We start from the raw sequence: 27,184 nt of genomic DNA, 5'->3' as shown, positions 1-27,184 counted from the left end.
CCATCACAAGATCGATAGGTCGATAAGGATGTAAAACCAAAGAGGAAATACTTTGGATGGAGAAGTATACACATCACAAGTAAACTACCACATTTATGCTGTTCTCAAGAGGTTGAATTCTTAGATAAAGCTTAAATTCAATATTTCTCGGAGGATGATCAGAACAATAGGCCATCTTGGGATAAAATGTATCAGCGTTAAATGCATTTTTCTTGCATCTAAAAATAATTAGGTTTAAACATCAATTGATTTATGTAAAAATGTAAGGCATCAATGCTTTTAAATAACATAGTTATTATTAAAGTCTAAAATGTTTTACTTGGTGATTGTGAAAACTGATTTGACTTGTTTTCAAAGCCAAATAATTGACAAAATTTCAAACTCCCACTCAATATTAACAATTCAAGGGTCGATACATTTACAGAATATTCATTTATTACATTACTACTTTTTTTATTATTTTTCAATTCAATCTCTCGATTCATTCATGATATTCAAATTTGGAGGGAAAACATTCGCTTTATTCTTTGTAAAATCCCTCTCCCCCCAAAAAAGGTTGTAAAATTCTGGTACACTAATACTTCGTGTGGGCTAAGGATTTTTAAAATTTTTTACATAATTCGGAAACCCTGATCTATCTAGAGACCAAACATGGAACTCTTTCAAGACCTTTCAGACATCCAGTAAACGGAGAAGTGGTTTCATTCTTGGAGATAAAATTCATCCCTTACCTAAAAACAATAGGAAATATCTAGTGTTTAGTGCGGATGTGAATCCACAGCTTGTTGGAGAACAGATACGCTATCCTCTCAGCTAAGATTGATATTTAAGCAGATATTTGTCTGGAATCCAGTTTTCCATTTCAGACTAAAGGAATGGAAATGAAAGTTTTAAATAGATGTTTTTCTATTGGTAACAATTACTTAACTTTGTTGTGGGAATAAAACACTAGTCTTCCTTCAGAGAACTTCGTGTTTTTATATCCATCAAGGCTATACAGATTTCATAGAAATTTGTGTGAAATATAGAACCATTTTAAAAATTAAACACATTTGTAAAATATTCCCACTTACCTTCATACTAACTGTTGTACTAACAAAGGGTTTCTAGGAAAATGCATTAAAAGTCTATGCTGCTCATTGGCAAAATACTTTTCATCACGCACAAACTACCGCCATTTTTGAGAGAAAAATGTATTTTCCGAAATCCCCACTCATTGTCTTCAAAAGGGGATTTATATTTATACATGATGAGAACATCATCAGGAGATGGTCAAAAACATTTGCTCCATTTTGGACACGAACCTACAGTTTGTAGGCTGGAATCAGACTATTCCAGCCGGTAGGTATTTATCTGCCAGGCCAATCAAACTGTGCAGATAACAAAGCTAATGGTATGGTCAAGAAGCTAATGCTTATATTTCCATCAGTCGAGGGATAAATACGTCATGGAAATAATTTTTACCACAATCCCAGCTTTAGAATAAAACTTAACTGATACTGTAGGTGTCCACTAGCGGTGGCTTATACGGTTATGTAAGGTAAACTTATACCAACGAATCTATTTTAGCCAACAATATTAGTTGATAATGTAAGTTCGCGACATTAACCAATAAACAAAAACCTATATCAGGGAATCAAAGTTGCTTGTATGGTAAAGAATTTTCAGATGTGAAACTATCAATCAAGAGTCAAGTCTGCAGGGACTCACACTAATCGCAGTGCACACACACACTACCTAAAGAGCTGCGCAATCTCGTTTTCTACAAGTTTAACAGCTGCGCATCAGCCACAACAATAACTATCAACAGGGTACATGGTGTAAAGTACATCATGGTTGATTCATTGAAATACTAAATTATGGGAAGGATCATGTTTACGCCTTTTACCGTGCGAATGAGCTAGTGTGGGCTTATGGATATACTGTATGTCTGGGCGAATGATTACGACAGTGACATAAAACAGAGGTAATGAAATGGTCTAGAGCTGTTTCTTATGTAATGAACCGGACCTTTCGGTTCCAGTATGTAACTGAAAAATTAATGTAAGAACATGCAACACTACTGGATAATGCAACGCTTCCTACATGATGGTTGTTTTCGGAAGAGTGACCCACGTCTCTTTCAAAAAGACTATGCACCATGTCAAAGTCCAGGTGCTATCGTGACATAGTTTGAAAAAAATTTGGAAAACTGGCTGTCCTTCACAAATTCCCGCTCTCAGCCCTCTAGAATGCATTTGAACTGAACTAGAAGAATAAACCATAGTAATGCGGCTAATTGAAGATAGAAATGATACGCTTACAGGGAGAATGGTCTCGAATACCTAACACAACTACTACAAAACGAAGGGTACTTTTGTGGTGTCTTGCATTTTTTTCCCCCAAAAAATATGCTGTGTTAATTCTTCACCATCGTGTAAGTCATTTTTACTTTTGATGGCCATTTAGAGAACAAAGCTGACCTCGAGTTGAAATCATCTTAAGTTGTGCAGAACATTTGCACATGAACGTTAGAGATATAATAGGAATGAATGTAGAGATTGAAATAGGAAACTAATCTTTTGCATCATAAATTCTCAAGAGGTCTCGTTTTTTACCCTGGCAGTTATTCCATGCATACACTATTTTCAGTTATTCCATACATCCATTTAAAGTAATTGAGAATTTAATTTTTCTTCCTCAGCTGAACTATAGTTCACACCTATCATTCCAAGTGGTGAAGGCATTTTTATTTGCCCGCGCGTACACTATAATATTGTCAGAAGCAGTGAATTCACATGTTTTGTAAACCGATTTAACAAGAGATTGTTAAATACGATTTCAATATACAAATATTACTAGAAGTTTTATACATTGTGTTCAAGGTTTCAATAAAAATAAATCGCATTTTCTTTTATTTAACCTTATTGCTTATTTTTTTTTAAATTTTGGTAAATCACATTCACCATAATTTTTTCGCTTCTTTACATATGCATAATGGTGGAAAATACAATCACCATTTTACAGAGCAGTAAACACTAGTAATGTATGGATGGCTGCATAATACTTGTGTATACTGTACCAGAATTGGTACAGTATATAGTTAACTAGTACTGTATACTGTACTAGTTAACTATATATTTGTACAGTAATAGTGTATTTGATAATGTACACATCTAATATTTAATTAGCATTCTTTAAAAATAATTATAATCTGACTTTGTTTTTTTAGTTTGCACTGAGTCCCGTTATGGGGATTTGAGTTTCCTTTATGCGGCTTGAGAAATATTTCAAGTGGACTTAAAGAGCCAGCCTTAGCGTGATTATTTATACTGGATCGAGATTCCTGTCGATTTATCTACTGAATAAAGGTAGCCATCAGTACATCGATACCTCTTCACAAAAAGGTATTTATGTAACCATATTGAAATAGTTTGATATTGAGTATAATCCTTAAATATTGAAAAAAGCGAGGTAGAATGTTAGCAATAAAGGGAAAAATGATCTGACTCGTCCTTGAAGTGAAATAATTAAAGGGCGTGTAGTTAATCTGCTCTTGAAGTGAAGTTGAAAAGCAACATTTATCAGCATTGCTAGTTAGCATAAAATCTATTCAAGTAATCATTTATCCAATATTCTGCGTTGTAATATTGATTCAAGTATATTCACAATATACAATACATTTAGCCATTTATTAAATAGGCTACCACTTGCGGCATAAAAAGCTATATTATGGCTGCCACAGAGGCCTTTGCACAGCACTGTTCAGCTTCAAAAATTGTTAGGTTTTTGATTCACTATCTTCATATTTAAACGATATTTCAAAGTCGTCTTCATTCTGTAATCTGTTTACCATTCACATTAAAGACATGCTTATGGAATTTTAGTGTTATTTTCTTCATAACTTTAACGAATCTTGTTTCTCTTTCGATCTAGAGCTGTCATTCTTCCATCGCCATTATTAAATTATTCATTCTGGCAAATTCAGAGGAATATATGATCGTAAGACATCGCCAGTGCTTCAGAGAGAGCAATCCGCAAAGTTTCCCCTTATTTGAAGAAACTGCACGCCGAAATCGATATTTCTTAGATTAAAAGCACAAAGCATGAAATTTTACCGCTACTCGGCTAAACAATTGAAAGATACTTGTATGAAATATTTTAATCAGAATCGGCACGTCATGGCTTATATCAGTGAGAGCTGTTTATTCTCCTGATCGAATATGCATACCCACAGATGTACACAGAACCATTAAACCTGCTGGTTATACATAGCTTGTGTTTCGTTGTTTTGAGTAATAATTAAGATATTGCCACTTATACGATTAATGTACTTAATAGCGATTTAGTATATTTACTAAAACGGAGGGGTAAATTTACTAATGTGTACATTATATATATAGTAGTATGAAATTCATTTATCTAATTGACATACCCAGTTTTTCGTTGTTTTTTTAATTAAAAAAATGATTAAGATATTAAGGGAAGACAATTTACAAATACATATTAGAATAAATCTTTAGCTTTTTAGTATAATTTGCTTGAATAAAATTTTTTCATATTTTTAATTTATGATATATTGGAAAATTCGCTAGATCATCTTATTTCGCTAAACAAAGCAAAATATTTTACACTTAGGGACAATCGTCTCAGTTACTTTATGACAGAATGCGGATAGTTGTTTAATATATCGCAAATGAAATGAAACACCACACCTCGTATGAAATTAGGATGAAGCGATAATTTTGTATAGTTTCTGAAATTATAGAAACTGCTCTAAGCATTTCTCTAACCTGTGCAAGATAAATTCACAGTCTTATGAATTTAGCAAGTGAATGTTTAATGCCCTTCCTGAGGGAGTTGGGTATGATTCTATGTGCAGTGATGAACAATGTCCTACTTAGAAAAATAGATCCACAGAATCAGAATTTTGATATTGTTTGAATGTTTGTGGTTAAGCTTACATAAGGAGGACATCTCTTAATTCTTTCAAATATCAAATACACATGCGTATGGTTTATGCAAAGCAAGCATCACATCATACAGATGTAATCATCTTAAAAAACAGAACTTAGATATTTAAAGAAAATTGGTCGGACAGACACCTACGCACTTGTAATCTGATGAAATACTGCATTCTTTCAGGATATGCGCTCTTTATTTAATGAGTGCATTAGTAGTATACCAGTCACTATGTTCAATATCAAGACGAAGAGGATTCGTGACGTCATGAGTATGAATTTTTTGGAATTTCCCTGGGGAACACATCAGTCTGTGACGTCACGTTGTGTATTTTAGTTCGTGTATGAAATTCCTGGTAATTGTTTTCGTATCGAATTCTGGGGAATTGTTCGCGTATGGAATTGTGGGTGATGGTTAGAGATAAGATAAGGATCCCATCTCTCTGTGACATCACATCGTGTCTTTTGGTTCGAGTATGGAATTCTGGGTAATTCTTTACGTATAGAATTGTGGGTGATGGTTATAGATAAGATACAGTATGGAACCCATGGAATTTCCCTGGGTGCACAACCATCAATGACATCACGTTGTGTCTTTAGTCTGAGTGTGGAATTGTGGGTAAAGGTTTGAGTATGGAATTCTGGATGATGGTTGGAGTATGAAATCCTGGGTAATTATTAGAGTATGGAATTCTGACAAGATTGAGATGTTGACAAGAATTAGATAAGTGATCACGTCGTGTCTTTGGTTTGAGTGTGGACTTGTGGGTAATGGTCAGAGCATAGAATTCTGGGATGTGACTGTATTTTTCAGTGATGCGAGATGAGTTTTTTGTTTGCAAGTGGAATTATGGGTAATTATTAGAGATTGGAATTCTGGGAGGACTTTTGGTCAAGTTTTGAGGTCATTGGCTTGATTGTGGAACTATGGGATAATATTTGTCAATAGATAGCAGTAGACATTTTCTAAAATAATTAGCTACTGAATATCAGTGGTGCCCCTCCTCAAACACACATTTTTTTCTTTCATGTTCACATTTTCTAAAATAATTAATTACTGGAATCTCAGTGTTACTGCTTCTATGTCATGTTTAAGATATTAAAAATTTCATTACTTTTCTAATTAAATGTTAACTTTATTCCAAATTCTAAGCAGAATAAATATTCTGAAATATGGAGAACATGTTAACGACACCTAAATTTGTTCATCTAAGTTTTCAAATACACATTTATTTGACTGAAATATTGTTTACAAATGTATTCACAATGAAAAATTCAAGCATGTAATTACCTAGAAATATTTCAAAAGATTTGTCTCTTGCTATTTTCCTATGGAAAAAATTTTCAAAGGGTTTTGGGTTCATTCATTTTTTTACTTTATGGGGTATACAAAACAGTACAGCACAACACACACACAAAAGATGATTTGTGGCCTGAAAGAACGAACTGCAGTAAATAAATTTAAAATGCACTCGATTATTGTTCCTTATAGGTTTCTGTCCATTTCGTTAATATTGTAACAGTCGCACACATTTTTATCAGTTCATAGATCTCTGAGCAATTCACAATTGAATTCAGGTATTTGAAGAGACGTTTTTTTTAATCTATATTTCAATGGATTTCTATTTTCTTCATCCTTATTGTATTACGTATTTTTCCACCACAAACAAATAATTATTTATTATTTCAACTGAATATTAGATCTGGTACTATAAATTTTCAACTTAATTCTGTTTCAACATCCAAAGATTATACTTCAGAAATGCCATATTTTTCTTTAGCATTAGTAAGTTTTGACTAAAGGAAATGAGACAAGGGATTGGACTCTGTATTAGCGTTTTCGTATTAGAAAGGCGCTGTTGTGTAAACATATGGGCACTGAGACTTGGTAATTTGCTCTTGTAAATATTTTTCCCATGCATGAATAATCAAATATTTGTTTCCAATAATCTTGCCCCATTTTTCCCCTTTCGTTCCCTGCATTAATTTCACAGTAGTGATACAAATCGCATTAAGATTTGGTGATTTTAGTTGTGTGATATTTCATATCTACATCTGATAAGAACAGTGAGGGATGACAGTGACATTCCATCCCCTTACTCCTATTTGGTTGTTAGTTCCAGAAATGTATTAATGGATAAAATTGTTTATTGATATATCAACGTCTAAGCAGAATAACTGAGTAAAAATATTATATATTTTTTGCATGAATAATTAAGCAGAAATATGTTTCTAATAATCTTTATATATATATAACTCAACCTATATTTTGATCTGCGTTAGTGATTTCTTTTGCACAAAATATACAAAAATGGTCTTTGTATAGTATCATTTTATAGATCTTAAAATTTCATTACTTTTTTTTTCGTAATTAAATGTTAACTTTATTTTTTACATCAAACTTATTTCATTTAAATTTACAAATGCATATTTTATTTTACTGAAATATTATTTAGAAGTATATTCACAGAGAATAATTGGAAACATGTAATTTTTACACTCTTAACATTTTCCAATGATTTAAATAAAGAAAAATTTTGTTACTTACTGTTTCTTGGTTACATTACATCAAAATAACTGGTCATGTAAAAGAATCTTAATGTGCTATTCTTTATAGTACTGTTTACCATGTCCGTTTCTTCAAAATGTGACATTTGTGCAGATGATTCATGGCCAAGTTTTGGCATGCTGGTGGATATGACATTGATGTGATTTTATCTAACATTCTGACATCATAGCACAAAGTTTCTCTGTGCCTCGAATGATTTTCTATATAATTTATCCTTATGTTAAGTATTTTTTCTCAACACAAATAAAGCAATTATTTATTATTTTTATTATTGTTTCATACTGAACATTAGGTCTGATACTATACTCTTCATGTTAACTCTTCTGCACTAAAAATTCTGGCTATTAATTTTACATCCGATTCCTTGTACTTCCAAGCTACTTTTGTCGGTGAATTTTTTTTCCAAAAAGTTGACACAGATTCTTGAAATATTTGAAGGTTGGCATGAACAAATAAGACTAATAATTCACTGAATGGATTTTCAAAAAATGTCTCTAATTAGCTTGTGGCAAGAAACTTCAAGATTTGTCTGCAAACTCCCAACTTTCTTTTGATTTATCTATTCTAATCTGTTGGATACATCTAATGTAGTAACAGAGTTGTCACTGTTTAAATCATTTTGTACTTTATTCATTAAAAACCCACAATTACGTTATTGCTGTCGTTTTTGTTCTGCCTGTAGAATAGTAGGGTCGTATAGTTTTGAAATAAGTTTCGACTGTCAGCCACATGATTTTAAACTTTTATCATGTACATCTGTGTGAAAAGAAAATGTACCTTATCTTTATTTTTGAAAACACCATTGGGAGTTACTAATATTACTAGCTGAAACAACATTTTAGATGTAAGAGCAAGTGACTAGTTCTGTCACTCATATGTCCAAAATTGTTGGGATGGAAAAATAATATATAGAATTAGGTGGTGGAGGGTGATTGGGTAGTCAAGAGAATGACGGCATTCTTTCCTACAATGACCACCTCACCACTTCTCATTCAGAAGATGTCTGCTTAGTCCAGGGGAGATAAGTGACCTCTCTGTTTGCAGATATCTGATAGTAATATCACTCAAACTGATAACCTCTGTAGTGGTCAGTTTGAGATAAGTGACGTCGCTTATTTATTTCGATTTTAACTCTAAACACTAATCGTCTCCATCAAATGAGTGAATTCAATTGTGAATTGCTCAGAGATCTATGAACTGATAAAAATGGCACACTTTTTGTCACTAAGAACCAAATAGGAGTAAGGGTAAAAATGAAAATTAGTACCAAACCTGTTCATGAAAAAACAATATTGGTTGTCCATGGTACACACCCTAATATAAACATTTTGTCCATATACTCGAAAACCAGAACTGATAATCTCAATTAGAATGTTAGTGTCATTAGCATTACAGAAGGACTGCATACAAACATCAAAAGGGAGGACATTAGATACTGTTGTCTTTTACAGTCATATAAAGATAACACCATAGTCTAAATTTTTAAATATTTGGAACTTTTTAACATGAAATTAACAAAATATACTACAGAGCTAATATTCAGTTGAAATAATAACTATTTATTTGTGCTGGCAAAAGAAGTTTGTAATAAGAAAATATGAACGTAGAGTCCAATCCTTGTCTCATTTCCTTTAGCTAAAACATACTAATGCAGAAGAAAAATACGGCAGTTCTTTGGAAGTTGTAACAGAGGAATTAAGTTGAAATTTATAGTACTAGACTTAATATTCAGTTGAAATAATAATAAATAATTATGTATTTGTGTTGGAAAAAATACGTACATTAATAAGGATGAAGCAAATAGAAATCCATTCAAATATAGATTTAAATAAAATAGGCGTCTCTTCAAATAAGTGAATTCAATTGTGGATTGCTTGGAGATCTATGAACTGATAAAAATGTGTGCGAATGTTGCAATATTAAGGAAATGCACAGAAACCTATAAGGAACAATAACTGAGTGCATTTTCAGTTCATTTACTGCAATTCGTTCTTCCAGGCCACAGATTGTCTTTTGTGTGGGTTGTCCTGTACTGTACTGTTTTGAGCTTTCCCATAAAGTCATATCACTTGTCAGAATTCCATACTGTAAGCATTACTCAGCATTCCATACTCTAATGATCACCCAGAATTCCACACTCAAACCAAAGACACAACATGTCACTTATCTAATTCTTATCTTATCAACATCTCAATCTTGACAGAATTCCATACTCTAACCATTATCCATTATTCCATACTCGAACCTTTACCCACAATTCCAGAGTTGAACCAAAAACACAACGTGATGTCAGTGATGGACGGGTCCCCATGAAAATTCCAACTTATCTATCCTTATCTAATCTCTAACCATCACCCACAATGCCATACATGAACCATTAACCAGAATTCCCCACTGAAACCAAAGACACATGATGTCAATAACCGATGGTCCCCATGGAAATTCTAAACATTCCATACTTTAAACATCACCCAGAATTCCATACTAAAACCATTACCCATAAGCCACCACTGAAAACAAACAAAAACAAATCACTCGCACAACCCATGCATACCTAGGAAGTCGCACATACCCATGACATTAACGTACCCTTTCCGCTTCAACTCAATGAGGTCACATTGGATAGAAACCTATAAGGAACAAGAATCAAGTGCATTTTCAGTTTATTTACTGCAATTCATTCTTTCAGGCTGCAGATCGTCTTGTGTGTGGTGTGCTGTGCTGTACTGTATTGTTTTGTGTATCCCGTAAAGAAAAAAAAAATGAATGAACCCAAAACTCTTTGAAATTTTTTTCCATAGGAAAATATCAAGAGACAAATCTTGTGAAATATTTCTAGGTAATTACATGTTCGAACTTTTCATTGTGAATATATTGTAAATAATATTTCAGTCAAATAAATGTGTTTTCGTAAACTTAAATGAACAAATTTAGGTGTTATTGACGTGCTCTCCATATTTCAGAATATTTATTCTGCTTAGAATTTGTAAAAAAGTTAACATTTAAGTAGAAAAAGTAATGAAGTTTTTAAGATCTTAAATGTGACATAGAATCAGTAAAACTGAGATTTCAATGATTAATTATTTTAGAAAATGTGAACATGAAAAAAAGTGTGTGTGTTTGTGAGGGGATGTGGGGATACACTGATATTCAGTAATTAATTATTTTAGAAAATGTGAATATGAAATTAAAAAAAGTGTGTGTGTTTGAGGGGGGGGTGAGGAGGGACACACTGATAACCAGTAGTTAATTATTTTAGAAAATGTCTACTGATATCTATTGACAAATATTTTGCCATAGTTCCACAATCGAGCCAAAGACCCCAACACTTGACCAAATGTCCTCCTAGTATTCCAATCTCTAGTAGTTACCCATAATGCCACACGCAAACAAAAAGCTCATAAAATATCACTGATTATAGTCATATCCAGAATTCCATTCTCTGACCATTACCCAGAAGTCCACACTCGAACCAAAGACACATCGTGACGTGACTTATCTAATTTCTATCTTATCAATATCTCAATCTTGTCAGAATAATATACACTAATCTTTAACCACAGTTCCACATTCGAACCAAAGACACAACGTGACGTCATTGATGGATGTGTCACTCAGGGAAATTCCAAGGATTTCATTTTCTATCTTATTTCTAACCATCACTCACAATTGCATACTTGAACAATTACCTAGAATTCCATACTCGAACCAAAAGACACTGACATCGCAGACAGAGTGTCCCCCAGGGAAATTCCAATCATTCCATACTCGAAGCCATGAATCCTTATCTTACTTGATCTTGTTCATGGTGACTACTTGCATTGGGTTCATAGGAGGTGCGACCAAAGCAGGTTAGGTTCTCTGGGTGTTGTCTATTAACAGCTCATTCTTCAGCAATATTCTCAGCATTTTTTAGTTTCCCTTTGTTTCTGTTTAGTATAAATGAGTAAGTTAAGTGCAGTGTCTCGCTGGCTGTCAAAAGACAGGTAGCGATTGTGCACCGATTTATTTTACTTACGTTGGTCAAGACCTTTCGAATCTTCATATGCTCTATACTTGCTTACGGGAGTTACAAAACAAATAGTAAAACTTGATTTCTGGGTAGGAATTGAATAATTTGAATGCTTCACTTAACACCTTTCTTTTGGATTTGTGCTTTTCAATTAATGTGATTGGAAAGTGTGTTCATTTTAAATTCTGCAATAAATAACGATATGCGATGTTTTATAAATATATTTAAATATGCTATTTTGTGTCATCTGAAATTATGTCAGCAATATTTAGTGTTCACATATTTACAAAAAATCTTTAATATTTAGATTAAAATTCTGCCTCCACAGAGTGAAAAATTGTTCAGCTGATAATTAGTAAGGATATTGTTGTATGCTTTATCCTAGGATTATTAATCATTTTCACTAAAAAGCTTTCAAATGCTAGTAGTAATTTTCAGCATGTAATGAAAATATCAAACTTCTGTTCATCAATAATAATGCAACAGTTTCTAATTATCGTTTTCAAAAATCTCAAGATGCCACTGTCTAATTGCTTACATTAAAACATTAGTATTGTAGTGCCTGATTTCTTACATAGGTTGAGTTATGCGAAGGATCTCGATCAAAATAATCCGACTAAAACGTTAATTTATTTTGATTTATCACTCACTCACATTTTACCGGAGTCCATAATTTGAAATTCATCCTTTATAAACACCTGCACCTGCATTCGTACTTCACGATATATAAATACTAATTAGTGTGTGATTTGTTTCATATTTGCTATGTGATGTTTTTCTGTTTGTTACAAAGTCAACATTGCTAAATATAAGTGGGAATTTTGTACATGAATGCCCTACCTTTATTGCCCTTTCTGTTTTGAAAAACTTCACTTAGATCTGCCATTCCCGAAAGCTAATCTGATCTTGTATTGATTTGACGATGTTGGGTTGCTGAATTTATTGCGTAATGTACACTCTCGTTGTATTGAGGAGTGCAGAATTATCCCTTCAACTTGCTTCGTTCTTTAGGCTTCACACAATTTCTTAAGCTTTACATAGTAGCATACTTTCTTGAAGACTTCCTTCATTCACAGCAATAAGGGAACCTATCACTAAATTACATCGTTGGCTTATCATATTCCTTTCTCTTGATTTTTACAAAATGATAACGCGCCGCGCAGACCATAGCAATCTGATTATATCGAGCGACGGATCCACGCATAGGTGTAAGATGAGAAATGTAATTGGACAGTACATAGCCACTGTAAACTTTAGCCATGTCCATACGTATTTGTTAATTTAAATTGTGTTTATTTGTAGGAGAGGAAGGAGTCTTGTCATTTGTTTGTATTTCTTTTTCGTGCTTCCGAAATCCTATGTTATTTTAGAATTAAGTATGTGAGAGGCTGCATGTTTAGAGCACTTGGATCCAAATATTTTTTTACATAGTGCCACTCCGAAATTGGAGGTAATTGAAATGATAACAATCAAAGATATAATTATAAACAGTTTAGAAACGTTCAAGCGGTTCAGTATTATTTTATTTACTAGAAAACATTACAATAATTTCGCCATGACATATCTAGGGATTTTTTAGGAAAAGAATGCTATTAAGAGTTTGAAAGGATTTTTAAAATGCAGCGAATCGCTAGTTCTTAATAAGAGACGTTTGCTCTCGTTTTAATTAGAGCCCCATTAAATCTGGATTCAGCCCTTGTTTTACGCCCAGAGTTCAAAACAAGCTGAAGGATTTTCTGTGTGCCATTTGAGCCTTTATTTGATGTAATGGATTTAATATGCTCAATGATCAAACTCACTGAAATGAAAATGTAACTACTGCATAGTCAATACATACAAGCTTATTAATAATAGAACACAACCTTCAGAGATCGGGAAAATAGTTTACTGTTGCATTAATGCTCAGATATAACTGATATAAACGTCTTTGTGTGTGTGTGTGTACACACTTCGTTATATCTGTATGGTTTTATATAATATAGGTAAATTGTTTCACCTAACCAGTACTTTACTTACCTGACAGCATTAAAATATTATTACTTTCAAAACTCCAAGTATATTAGAACTCTGGGTGGGCAAGTGGTTAAGAGGAAATTATTAGTATTACTATGAGACACTTGCAAGGACTCATGTTGAACTGGCACTGCTCTTCACTTTGTATACATCCACCTTTAACATATCCTAAAATCATTTATATAACAAATCGTCACTAGTATCAATGTAAACTTTAACCATGTCCATACGTATTGCTTAATTTAAATTGTGTTTATTTGTAGGAGAGGAAGGAGTCTTGTCATTTGTTTGTATTTCTTATACAAATATACAAAAATACAGATACTACCGCCCACTAATAATATTTTTGTCTATAAATCGTGTTCTTGCCGATTTTCCTGTATCATATGCTGGATGAAAAACTATTACTTGGGAGAAAGTCTACTTCCATGTCACCTAATTCATCCTTAGTTGTAAAAGCTCATAAAACAATCGTTTGGTCACAAGAACTGAACTTGCGTCTTCTACAATCGAAGGACGCAATTTACCTTCTTTCAGTTGCACTATTGAAGCGCTAAATATGAAACGTGTTGATATCCTTAGAATAATAAGACAATGCGATAAAGCCTGTTATTCCAAAGGTAGGTGGAATAACAGGTAGAGACTTCGCTAAATGAGGAATCTTGTCTTCTGAATAACATCAATATATACGACCCTCTATATATACAAAAAAATCTTATCTTCTCCATAGGTTTGCTAATTTATTGATGCAGTTTTGTTCAAACGCAACATTCTGCATAATTCGAATAAATAAGAATGGAATAATTTAGAGAATTCAGATGATTAAAACTCTAAAGTAATAGAAAGAATGCCAGAATTGATAACATTATTATTAAAAGAATTATACGGGTATTTTATTGATATATTGGTGCTAACGAAAATATTCGTTGTTACTGATTGAAGCAAATGTCCTCCAAATTATAGGCCTTCTAACAACGTAGATAGTGCTGACAAAGAATTCGTGGAAGATTATTACCCAACAAATTAATAGCGAAATAATTAATACTACCAATCAACAGCATCCCTGAATACTAAATGCTATTTAAAGGCCACTGAACTTAAACATCCTTAACTGAATACGTAATGGTAAGCGGCGATAAAAACATAAATATTGAAAATACAAACCATAACAACCATTCCCAACCTAAATATGATATGATATCCATTTATACCCTAATACACTATAGCAGTGGTGTTCAACCTTTTTTACTACGCGAGCTACTTTTCTATAAAACGTTATTCTGCGATCTACTCTTGTATAGATCACGTTCTTGCAACCTATCTGATTACGCACAAATAAACGACTAAAAATAAACAACTAAAAAAAAAATACACAACTGAAAACTTTATTTGTGTATTTAAAAATTTATCACTTCTAATTATTTTAATACAACAAAAAAAAAAAATATATATATATATCGAATAAAATATTTATTTCTCTATTTTGGAAAACCAAAGATAGAAAAAAACAACAGATTGATTACAAACTCACAAGTTACAGGAAATGCTGGTTGATTTAAAAAAAAAATAAAGTTAATGTGAAATTTGGCATTGTTTGGACCTCGCAATATTTTCATAGTCAAGTTGATATGAAGAAGTGGCCAATCGCAGACAATCATCCAAATGATCATTTGTAATTTTTTTTTCTTAATTGATTTTTTATGACGGTCATATTTGGAAAAGCGGATTCTAACAAGTATGTCGATCCGAAACAAGACAGAATTTTTCGCGTAATATCAGTTAATATTGGGAATTTTTCATGTGCATACTTCCAAATGAATTTATTGTTTATTAATTTTATATATAAACTATTCTGACTGTTTATTATCTCAAGTTCTACTTCAGCTTGGTTTATATCAAACAGCCTACTAATTTTATTTGAAATTTCTGTGATGTTCAAATTTTCTTGAAATGGATTATTGATAAAAGATAATCATTTCAGTTTCATTAAAATCTTTAAATCTTGAATTTATTTCTTCCTCAATTAATTTCTATTTCACGATTAAATTCTTTTAAATCATAGTGACGCATTTCTTGATTTTGTTCAAATTTTTTAATAAATATGAGAGATGTCTAAATTCGCGGTCATTTATATTTTTCTTTAATAAAAGTAAGTATTGTTGGAAACTTTTTATTGAACTTAACATGCCAATTAAATTTTTATTTCTACCTTGTAACTCTAAATTTAAATTGCATAATTTCGTACAGAAATCTACTAAAAATGATAAGTGTAACAACTAGAAATACACTTTTATTAATACAGACCAGTATTTTACAAATAAACATTTATTAAAACCTACCAGTTTCGCCAGCAAACTGTCTGGCTTTTTCAAGGTATTACGGAGATATGAAAGTAAATGCAAATTAAAAGGAACATAAAAAACGTTGTAAACCAAACTAGTATCTATGGTTACACGTTTCGCGTGACAGAGATGGCTTATTTGTATTTCTAAAAGTGTATTTCTATCTATAAAAACGACCAAAAATGTATACCTTAAGTGTAACAACTATCTTTTATCACTCAATTGTGGATAAATATCTCCTTTTTCATCAAGACAAAGTTTTATATCGTTAATTAATACAAGAAATCTTTATAAAAATTGACTTCTGCTGAGCCAGCGAACATTATTGTACAACAGAAATTCCCTATCATCATCTGCCTGTAATTTAAATAACAGCCGTTGCAGGGCTTTTCCTCGAACAGAATTTACAATTTTAAATATAATATCCAAAACATCTTTTGTGTTTAATATTTTACTACACAGTACTTGTTGGTGAATAATACAGTGGTACGTAAAAAAATCTGGATATTTGTCATCGTTTTTAGATAATGAAACGAAGCCTGACTTATTATCTATCATTGCAGGAGAACCATCAGTAGTGTTGTATCCCAAATTACGATTATTAGTCTTTGAACTATCTTTACATGTGAAACTCTACTTGCTTTTGTCCAAATCTTATTTATATACGAGATATCACCCAAATTTAAATACTCAAGCTTCTCCCTTTAGTGTCCCTAAATATTTATTTTATACTGTGCCTTTCAGGACATTTAGTTTAAGATATAAAATTCAAAAACAAGGAGCAATTACCAAAATATGTCTGAGTGTGAAACTATGCAGTCGTGACCTTCATCTCGTAACTTAACAAATCCCCCCCACCCCGCATGATTAGGTTCGTACGTTATTGCAAGTGGTGCATTGAGCGGCAATCTCAGACGACTATTTTCAATGAACAAAAGTTTATTGAACTCATAAACATGGTACAATTCATTCTTTATCAAATAAAACTCAATTCAATATTAAGAATATATAATACAAATTTTCACTAGCTAAACACAAGTATTAGGTTAAGATCCTACATGAGAATTGTGATCGCATCGCCAAAGCAGATTCTATACATACAAACAAGTATAATCCTAGAACTAGTTGATCCTTTGTCCAACCTCTTACTGGTTTGATAATGCTATAATTCTGTATTTTCTAGGACATATATAATCAGTTACTCTAATTTTCTCACTAAGACAATATGGATTAAAATTATCCTTTTGTTGAACTAATACACACTTTTGACCTTTAAAACTCTCTTAATTAAAATACAATGTACATTCATAAATCTCTAGGCACATGAATTACGTATTAATTAATAATAACAAACTCATTTTTTTCTAGGGTGATATGTACTAAAGTCCTAGTATAATTCTCATTAATCCTTTCAACTTTTCAATAATTGAACAATGACTACAGTTACATATGATTTGAATTGACACAAGATTTTACAGTACCTTTTGATTTGGTCTTCTACACTGGTCTCTACCTTTTTCCGATATTTTATCTTCCTAGGACGAACTCTTCTATAACTTATCATTCCTACATTCTTTTGGCACTGAGATGGGCTTTCACAATCTTTACCTTACATTCCTCAATCAAGGACATACATAGGATCATCTATTCTATGGCTGTGAAATTCACCACATGGGCCCTGACTCCTTTATAGAATTTTCTTTCTCTCGTTACGATCACTGGACGATGAAACACACTGACATTATCTTCTCTCTTTTTAACTAAATGGCGTCCCTCATTTCTTACAATAGGAACACGGAATCGAAATGCTGCACATTTTGTTTCCTTATTGTGTCGGCAGGAGAAAACTCCTAACCCGTCACTCAGGAAAACCGCGTGAGACCTATACGAAGATTCGTGAAGAAAAACTGAGGAAAAAAGCTGCGTGGGGGAAGGGTTCTCTAAACCTTTTATACGATGACTTCTACCGGCACCTTCAATTTCTTTTCTTCCTCCCCTTTACTGGAGTCGATTTCACTGACCAATTAGAGTGGCGTTTTTCTGCCAAAACATCATGCGGCCGTGTGCACGCGACTGACACGTGACGAAGTCTCAATTCGGGAATTATGACCTTGAGCTTTGGTTTTTGTTTAAGCTAACCTCTATGTTATCTATACTAAATTAATCCTCCCCTTACCAAAATTTTCTAAGAATTAACTCGAATCTTTAATCTCTTATTTCAAGTGTAAAAACTAGCCTCTAACATACAAAATCCTATGACTAATCTTCTTTGCCTTACTTAACCTTATTTTATCATATCACAACTGTAATAAAATTCCCTTCCCTTTTTTTTTATTTAGTTCAACAAACAATTTCAGATATATTTTTCACTTGGATGCAAGCATGTTTTTCTTTCCTTTTATTTTTTGTATTCGTTACTTTCAAAGGCCACAAAATAGCGACACCGACATCTGCTTAGGAACAAGCTTGCTTATTTAGTTATCTATACAGGGTTTTTATTTCTTCTCTTGTTACATCAGGATAACTGAAATTTTCACATTCGTAAGTTATCAGGGTGTAATAGTAGTAATAGACACAAGTTTAAAAAGCCAAAGTTTGTGTTGTTTTACAAATTCATCAAATGCCAAAAAAGTCTTCTCCCCTAGTCCTTCCCAGTAATGGTATAATTTTCAAAAATTCTTCTTTACTTGAATAATCTTGAAATACCATTAACTGAGCAATATCAGTGAAGTCATTTGATTCATCAAATTGTATTGAAAATGCAACACACTGGTGAATGTCTGACATAAACCTGGCCTGGAACCTTTTCTCCGACAATTGGAACTCTTCCTTTCGGCAATTTGAAACCTTGTCTGCGACCTAGAAGTAGTCTCTCTCTCTCTCTAGCGACGTCTCGAACCGAGAAGCTCCTTTCTGGAAGCGGGAAACCCCTCTCTCAAGCATCGTGGATCCGGGCAGTCTCTCTGATGGCGGCCTCCTCTCTGACAGCAATTCTGGAACCGGGACCCCTTCTGCTTGCTTTAGTCCCTCGTTATTAGGCCTCCTCTGAGACCTCGCATGAAGTTTGGTAACCCCCAAAGAATCGGTATGAGTTTTTCATCTTAAGTTTCAAGTTCGGCACGCCTTTTGTTCTCCTCCGCTTTCTTTTGATTGTAAGTTGTCGGCCATCGGAAAGTTGTTTGAACTCTTTCTGGGGGGGTGGGGGGGGGGGGGGGTGGGGGGGGGGGGGGGTGGGGGGGGGGGGGGGTGGGGGGGGGGGGGGGTGGGGGGGGGGGGGGGTGGGGGGGGGGGGGGGTGGGGGGGGGGGGGGGTGGGGGGGGGGGGGGGTGGGGGGGGGGGGGGGTGGGGGGGGGGGGGGGTGGGGGGGGGGGGGGGTGGGGGGGGGGGGGGGTGGGGGGGGGGGGGGGTGGGGGGGGGGGGGGGTGGGGGGGGGGGGGGGTGGGGGGGGGGGGGGGTGGGGGGGGGGGGGGGTGGGGGGGGGGGGGGGTGGGGGGGGGGGGGGGTGGGGGGGGGGGGGGGTGGGGGGGGGGGGGGGTGGGGGGGGGGGGGGGTGGGGGGGGGGGGGGGTGGGGGGGGGGGGGGGTGGGGGGGGGGGGGGGTGGGGGGGGGGGGGGGTGGGGGGGGGGGGGGGTGGGGGGGGGGGGGGGTGGGGGGGGGGGGGGGTGGGGGGGGGGGGGGGTGGGGGGGGGGGGGGCCGCCTTGGTTATGAATGGCTCTTCTGATCCTATGACCAGTTCCGATACTCTCGGACCCCGAATCTCTTCCATCAATTCTGCTTCAAGTAATTATCTTTCAGTAGGTGCATAAATTCCATTTCCTTCCTGCAATGTGATGATATTTTTCTTTCCGGTCTGTCTTCATCGTTGAAGTGCCCCATAATAATCACTGCACCTGTACTCATTGTACTAATTTACTGATGCATGTCTTCCTGAAATCCACTAGCCTATAGCAGCAACCAGCAGTATATTTTGTGTTGTTGGCCCTGATCTCACACCAGACTGCTTCAAATGAACAGCTACCCTTCTGCTTATTTCTTATTCTTTTTTGACTGCAGTTCATCTCTTGTCATCAGCAGTACTCTTCCACCTATGCTGTCTTCTCTAACTTCCCTGAAAATACCAAATCTTTCATATTCTATCCCTGTAACTACATCTACAATTAGCCAATTCTCACTAATGACTATAACGTTTGACAAGGTTACACTAACCAGTGCCATAAACTTCTCCCTCTTGTTCCTGATACTCCTGGCATCAGTATATAGAAACTGCAGCATCCCTTTAGGTCCCCAACCACCATGTAAGGAAAATATTCGTATCTAAATGTACTCTAAGACTATGTAGAGATATTCATTGAGTGCTTAAATATACTAGTGTATATGTATATATTAAACTTGTGATTTCAGCATTTCTTATGCTTTCGTTTTATTTATCCTCTGATTTTATCATGCTACTTTACATCGGTAATATCTTGTGGTCATTTTCTAAGAAACAATCCCTGAGAATGGGAGTAATTTTGAACGTTAATGTCTGCTAAAATCTCAGTTTATCCCTGTATACAATGCATTTCGATTTACAAGTCTTATATCGTTAAGATCATCCAATAAGGAAATTGATGATATTCATTAAAAAAAATTGAAATTTAGTACAAACGCATATTTCATCCACAAGACTATACGATCCTTCCACTATACGATATACTGCTTCACATGTTTTAGTAAACACTTGAAGATAACACCCAAACGCTAGCGAGGAGAGGTATCTAGTCAAGCTACAACTCGCCTTCATTTTAAGTAACCACTTCTATTATATTTTAAAATATTAACACTTTGTTAAAGACCTCCCCCCCTCCACTGAGCAGTTTGAATCAAAGACTAGGATAGCTAAAAATATCTGCTACAGACAGTTCAGTGAGTCGACCTTATGTGCTGGTTTTGTACCCCCCCCCCATCTTTAAGTCAGCAAAGCTTGGTTTGTAATTTGACGAAATAAAAATGCTAAACTACAAGGGACACTGCACATTCTGTTCCTTTTACAGGAAGGATTCGTACGTTTCCTTTAGTGAAAACGTTCTGTCAATCAATGCCGCTTTGGGTAGAACAGAGATATAGTATATTAACTTATTGCGTGTTCAAGGACTGAAAAGATGGCAGTATGAGATGATGTAGACTGCAGCTTGTGAATTTCTTACATAACCTTCTCCTTCTAAATATCCAAATATTTATGGATTGATTTAACTGAATTATTAGTAATGTATATATAGTGGGCATCGAAATATCATTTGATTAACATCATAATAAAATGTTTTAGGCCTAATATATAAGATTTTCATAGATATTATGTCCGATTTTTCTCCAAGAATAGAAATTTGAAAACAATTACGTCTACGTAGTCTTTTCATAGTGATGACCAGAAAGGAAAAAGATTAGTTTTCCTTATCAGCTGCGGAGAATTGGTTTGAAATATTTTGAGGAACTTAATAATAGATAATTTTATTATTACAGATAAACATGAAAATTAGCTATATTAATATTTATAAATGTGCGATTATGCGGAGCTGAATGAGTTAGACTGTGGGTAACCCCGAATTTATTTTTGGATGCAGCGAAAACTACAAGGCCTTTAGACAGGTATATAGGTCATGTCACGTGATAAGCCATTTTTTATGTGTGTGCAGCAGAATGTTTATATTTAATTCCAGCCTTGAACATGTTCATTTGGGGCGCTGAAATCCAGTGGAAGAAGTAAACGAAACAGTGTTAAGTTAAGCATGGGAGACTTTTGCTAAGTGTCAATTGTTAATGTACAATTACCTAAGCATTTCGAATATTAGAGTTCCGTTTACTGGCTTACTCAATTGAGTGATACACGAGCAGGATACCACCGAGATTATCAAATTGAAGCTTTTCGCTGTTCTGAATAACGCTTACTACCGCAGTGACCTGCAATTTTTTTAGAGGTACCCGCCTTAGACATTTTTATTCAGTTCCATTTCCTTACATGATATGTTTTTTTACAAATAATTATCTTACGTACCCTTCACATTTAAGTTCAAAACTATCAAGTCGTGCATATTAATGCATGTAAAGTTTCTTGCTGAGTTCACTTTGAAATCCTTATGCAAATTTAGTATTGATGCTTATTTTTTCTACTTTGGACGTGAGCTATTAAAATGTGTAAATTAATGGTTTGTGCTACTATTACATGAAAATTACATCGGAAGAAAAACACGCAAATTATCATGCAGTTTATGAACTTATTGTTTAGGAATTGGTTTCAGATTTCTCAGGTACATTTTGGCAAACAGAAGTATTTAACTGCTTCGTTTACAATACACAATTAAACAATGCGGTAGTATTGCTAGTCGGTAGCAATTTTATGAATTGTATATTATGTGTTACGCCTGTCTTCACAGCTGCCACATCCCCGTAGCGCTTCACTCTTTCAAAAAAAAAAAAAGCCTAGTGACCGCTGATACATTTTTTTTTCTAATGCATTCTATATTTTAGAAGGCAGCTGTTTATGTTCACTAATTTTAACTTCTTCAATATGACAATTTTCCTTGAGTTCATAAAATTTAATTAAATATTTAGATTTTTAACAGTTTGTTTTACTTAATGCCAACTTAAATATCATGTATGAGTTTTATGAATTTGCAAATGTAAAATAGATTTTGATAATACATCCGAGGATTAAGCACAACACTGTCAGAAATAAGGATACATGATAGTTTTAAGGTAGGGTGTATGCCGCATTAAATAACTCCGGTTTTGTCAAATCCATATAAAGAAACTGTCACCAACAATTAAAAAATTCAGCGATTTTAAAATTTCATATAAATTATTCATATGCACAGTGTCCTGCAGGTTCACAAATTACATTTAGTTTAGTTGAGACTACTTATAAACACAATAAATCAATGAATTATTGAAGTACGAATTTTTAACTTGGTTAATTTTATTTACATAAAATATCGCTGCTGTAAAATCCAAATACTCATTGTCCAAATTACTTTTCAATATAAATCTGAACTATGCTAATTTAAACTGTACAGCATCACTATCAGATTAGTGCAAAAAGAATTTTACTTTATGCTTCTGTTAAACAGAATTGATCTGATAATGAGTCACATATCGAAGTAAAATTTTATTATTTATGAAACAGTATTTCATTATAAAAAAGCAAATCTTACATGTTCACCCCTTTATTGGAAGATAATGAACCTTCTCATACTTTTGCATAATAGATCGTTCTTTGGTTTTTTACTGTGATTAAATAGCTTCTGTAGATATCATGTCAGTGATATCCATTGGAGTTAAAGACAAAGAAGAAAACTAAAGTAAAACACCTGCAGGGAGTACTAACAATGGCTCAGGGAACTCCCTAGACACTAATGAATCAAAAGCGACATCACTGTGGACAAGGAACAGCGTTTTACTGTGACACTTGCTCTGTATTTTCTCTACTCAGTGCAAGATTGATGTTTCCTTTTCCGACGCCAAAGCTGATGTTCTTTTTCTGCTTTTTTCCTTCTTTTTTTACTTGCGATGAAATCAGGATTGAGCATTTTGGACAAAATCGTGTCAGCGCACTGATAGCTATCATTGGTTATGGTACACCTTTCGTGTGTGGCGCCGTTAAGATCTCCTTAGTCTGATTGAGCTTTTAAAGACAAAGACTAAGATAGAATGCACCTTTCAAGCTTTTCGCAAACGTGCCTTGAAGAAAGGGTCTTTACATAACGTGATTGATTACCCTTGCGAATTTATATTCTTTAGACGCATTGTTTTTTAAAACAAACATTCAATGTACGATTTACAAAAATAATTTATGAGTGATATTTCTTTATCATTGGGAAGGAATTAGCTTTAGAACAGAGCTACCAGAATCATATCGTTATGTCATTCGCAGTCCACTTCCTGCCTCGTTGCTTAGATGTACGAGTAATATCGATCGTTCACCCACTTCTGGTTCAGCTGTCACTAATCTTACGGGGCGATCTATCCAGCACAAATCCTTTCATATATATATATATATATATATATATATATATAAAAACTTCGATAAATGTCCATTTGTCTGTGTGTGTTAGTCGCATTTTCTTGAAATATATTTTTGTTATACAAGTCAAACATGCTCAAAACCAGGAATAAAATTGAAACCAACAGCCGTGGTATAATTTAAAGACTTCTTTTCATTTATCGGTTATAGAGTTTTATTACGCATGATATGTTCTTTACATCTATGAATACATATTTGACCTAGGTATTGATAAACGCTGTTTATTTTATTTTTACCTCACTGAATATATATTATGTAATAATGAATTTTAATGAGTCAATAGAAAGATGTAATAATAAAATTTAAAACTACAGGCAAACGTTAAATCATTTATAAAGTAATATATCCTACTTCAAACAAGTAGTTTTCAATAATGCTTTTTTTCATTACCTACCATTTTCTTTAGTTTCTGAATGCTGAGATTGAGTTTAAATCTCATTACTATTGTTTCTAGTTTCAGGTTGTTGCCGATTTTGTGAGCAAGCGTAGTGTAAAGCTATCATTAAGAAAGCTTGCGGTGACGCATGCCATCTAGTGATTGAGAACAACTGAATTCATTGTAAAAGTGAAAGAATGCACACTGATTTTACAGAAGAGGAAATCTTAGAATTGAACTGAATGTATTGTTTCCATTAAACGTCGAAGAAGCTTAAATTGCAAACATGTTTTTCCTGAATACCTACAAAGGATTTTAAGAGTATTTCACGTATACTTCCTGCTAGTTTGAGACATTCCAGAATGTAAGTATTCATAAGTTTCTGAAAGTGATATAAATACTAATACGAGGGTGGTCTGAAAGGTTCTCGACCCAGCAATGAAAAAACCAATTTATAATTTTAAAATTACTTTTATTTTTCAATATAATCTCCCTTCAGACTAATGCCAACGATGCTCCAGCGACATTATCCTGTTCCTGTAGTGGTCTCAGTAAGATCTGCAAAATACCCCTCTACAGCTGCAATTACCTCTTGATTCTAAGAAAAACGCGGAACATCGAGGAAAAGTTTTAGTTTTGCGAAGAGATAGAAGTCAGAGGGAGCCAATCTGGGGAATGGGGTGGACGTTCAACAATTCATAATGCAGGTCCCTTAATTTTTCCATTGCCAAAACACCTTTGTGGGCAGGTGCATTGGCCTGATAAAATATGATTTTGTTCTTCTGCAAACCGGATCTTTTCTCACAAATGTTTTCGTCTAGTCTGGTTATAAGATCGGAATAATATTCCCCGTTATTGTTTTACCCTTTTCAAGATAATTACTAAACGAAATGCCTTTAGCATCCCAAAACACCGATGCCATGACCTTTCCTGCTGATGGAAATGATAACTTTGCCGTCTTTGGTGCTGAACAAACGGCGTCTGTCCACTGTTTTGACTGCTGTTTGGATTGTGGTGCGTAATGGTGATTCCACGTCTCATCCATAGTAAGAAATCGACGCACAAAATTATTTTTTTTCTTGTTAAAACGCTCCAAGCACTATTCAGAGATTTTCATGAGAGTGCGTTTTTGATCTCCTGTGAGCAAGCGCGGCACCCATCTTGCGCAAAGCGTTTTCATTTGCAGTTCTTCATGCAAAATATATCGTACACTTTCCTTTGAAATGCCTATAGTCTCAGCAATTTCACGCACTTTGACTCAGCGGTCATCCAATACCATATCGTGCACTTGATCAATGATTTCTGGTGTTGTTACACTTTTTTGGAGGTCCTTCACGTGAATCAACTTCAAGGCCATACTGCCACGTTTAAACTCGGCAGCCCATTACTTATTTATCGAAAACGAAGGAGAACAGTGCCCATAAACGTTTTTGCACTTCGAATGAATTTCTTTTAAACCTTATTTTAGAAAGAATTTTAGAACAGCACGATACTCAATTTTATCCATTTCAAGGGATACAGACAACACTTTTGTTTCAAACAGCTGTATAAAACAAACTACCTGATAGGACTTGCAATTCCACATGGATGCTTATGAGAGAGGCACCAACTTAGAAAAAAAAATGTTGCAATCTGTGGTCGAGGTCGAGAACTTTTCAGTCCACCCTCGGATAAAGATATTTTTGTAATCTCAGTAAAAACAAATGTTCCAAAAGCAAATGCTTTCGAAATGCAAAGGTCAGTGTAATAAGTAATTTCAGTTCATAGCATAGTTTTGTTTAAGAAAAATAGCACTATAAATATGTAGCGAAAATATCACTGAAATATACGAATATGTAACATATGCATATATTATACAAGGTGGATCAATTCCACGTACAAACTTTGAGGGGAGCTAGAAAACATCAAAATCAACCATATTCACATAGGAAATCATGACCTGAAACGCCACCGGGAGATACTAACATGGACATAAAAATATAGAATTAAAACAAGGCAGTAAGTAGTGTAAAAACTTTATTAGGCGAAACTGAACAGTTCACTAGTAGTTGGATTCATAATATGGTTTCACATGAGGTGCTCAAAGTTACGACCATTAGCAGTGATGCCTGCCTGACACCAACGACGCATTGATTGCCGCACATTTTCGAAAATACCTGGAGTTTTCCGTATATTAGCAGCGGTGATGGCGATTCTTGCCACGAGGACCATGTCAGAGGCAACAGGCGTTTCGTACACCGTGACTTTAAGGGCCCCCCCCACGGAAAGAAATCAATACTCGATAAATCAGGTGAGCGTGGGGGCCATACGACGGGTCCACCACTCCCAACTCATCCGGCCCCAAAGGACCTGCCCGCCCAAATACTGACGCACAGAAATGCCAAAATGGCTGGACCCCGTCGTGTGGGAACCACATCTGCCGACGCCCAGTCATTGGAACATTGTTCAGTAAATCCGGCAGAACTCCTTACAGTAAGGTCCGATACTTCTCGGAGTCCAGTCGAGGTGGTAACAGGTATGGGTCGACTAAACAGTCAGCGACGATACCTGCTCATACATTAATGGCGAAGCGTTGTTGTGCAGCATGTGATCGCACAGCGTATGGGTTCTTATGGGCCCACACATGAGTATTGTGGTGAGTGAAGACCCCTTCACGGGTAAATGAAGCTTCATCCGTGAACAAAACACGAGCTGAAAAATCCGGGTCTATGGCACTTTTCTGCAGAAACCACTTCGCGAATTCCCCACGTCGAGGATTATCTTCGACCATCAGAACTGCACCCGTTGCAGATGAAATGGATTTAAGGACTCAGAGTGCAAAACGCGCAATACACTGGATCGAGATACTCATATAGCCGAGGCAACGACACATGTG

General features: G+C 34.9%; 1 protein-coding gene and 1 long non-coding RNA gene across 2 annotated transcripts in view; one reads left to right on the top strand and one right to left on the bottom strand.

The window, feature by feature from the left end:
• The window catches only part of LOC150094478 (neuroligin-4, X-linked-like), a 386,118-nt gene that overhangs the window by 72,837 nt on the left and 286,097 nt on the right, over window positions 1–27,184 (bottom strand). The gene's annotated exons all lie outside the window — the stretch shown is intronic.
• Window positions 3,352–27,184, top strand: part of LOC150094479 (uncharacterized) — a 65,293-nt gene continuing 41,460 nt past the window's right edge. Inside the window, exons 1-2 of the long non-coding RNA XR_016550258.1 lie at window positions 3,352–3,386; window positions 24,388–24,673. This is a non-coding gene — a long non-coding RNA (uncharacterized LOC150094479). The remainder of the gene's footprint in view (window positions 3,387–24,387; window positions 24,674–27,184) is intronic.

The sequence above is a fragment of the Typopeltis vanoorti genome, chromosome 22 (assembly GCF_054136105.1).
Source record: "Typopeltis vanoorti isolate ZY-2024b chromosome 22, IOZ_Tvanoo_1.0, whole genome shotgun sequence".
Taxonomy (NCBI): Eukaryota; Metazoa; Arthropoda; class Arachnida; order Uropygi; family Thelyphonidae; genus Typopeltis; species Typopeltis vanoorti.
This window is presented reverse-complemented; position numbering and strand designations above follow the sequence as displayed.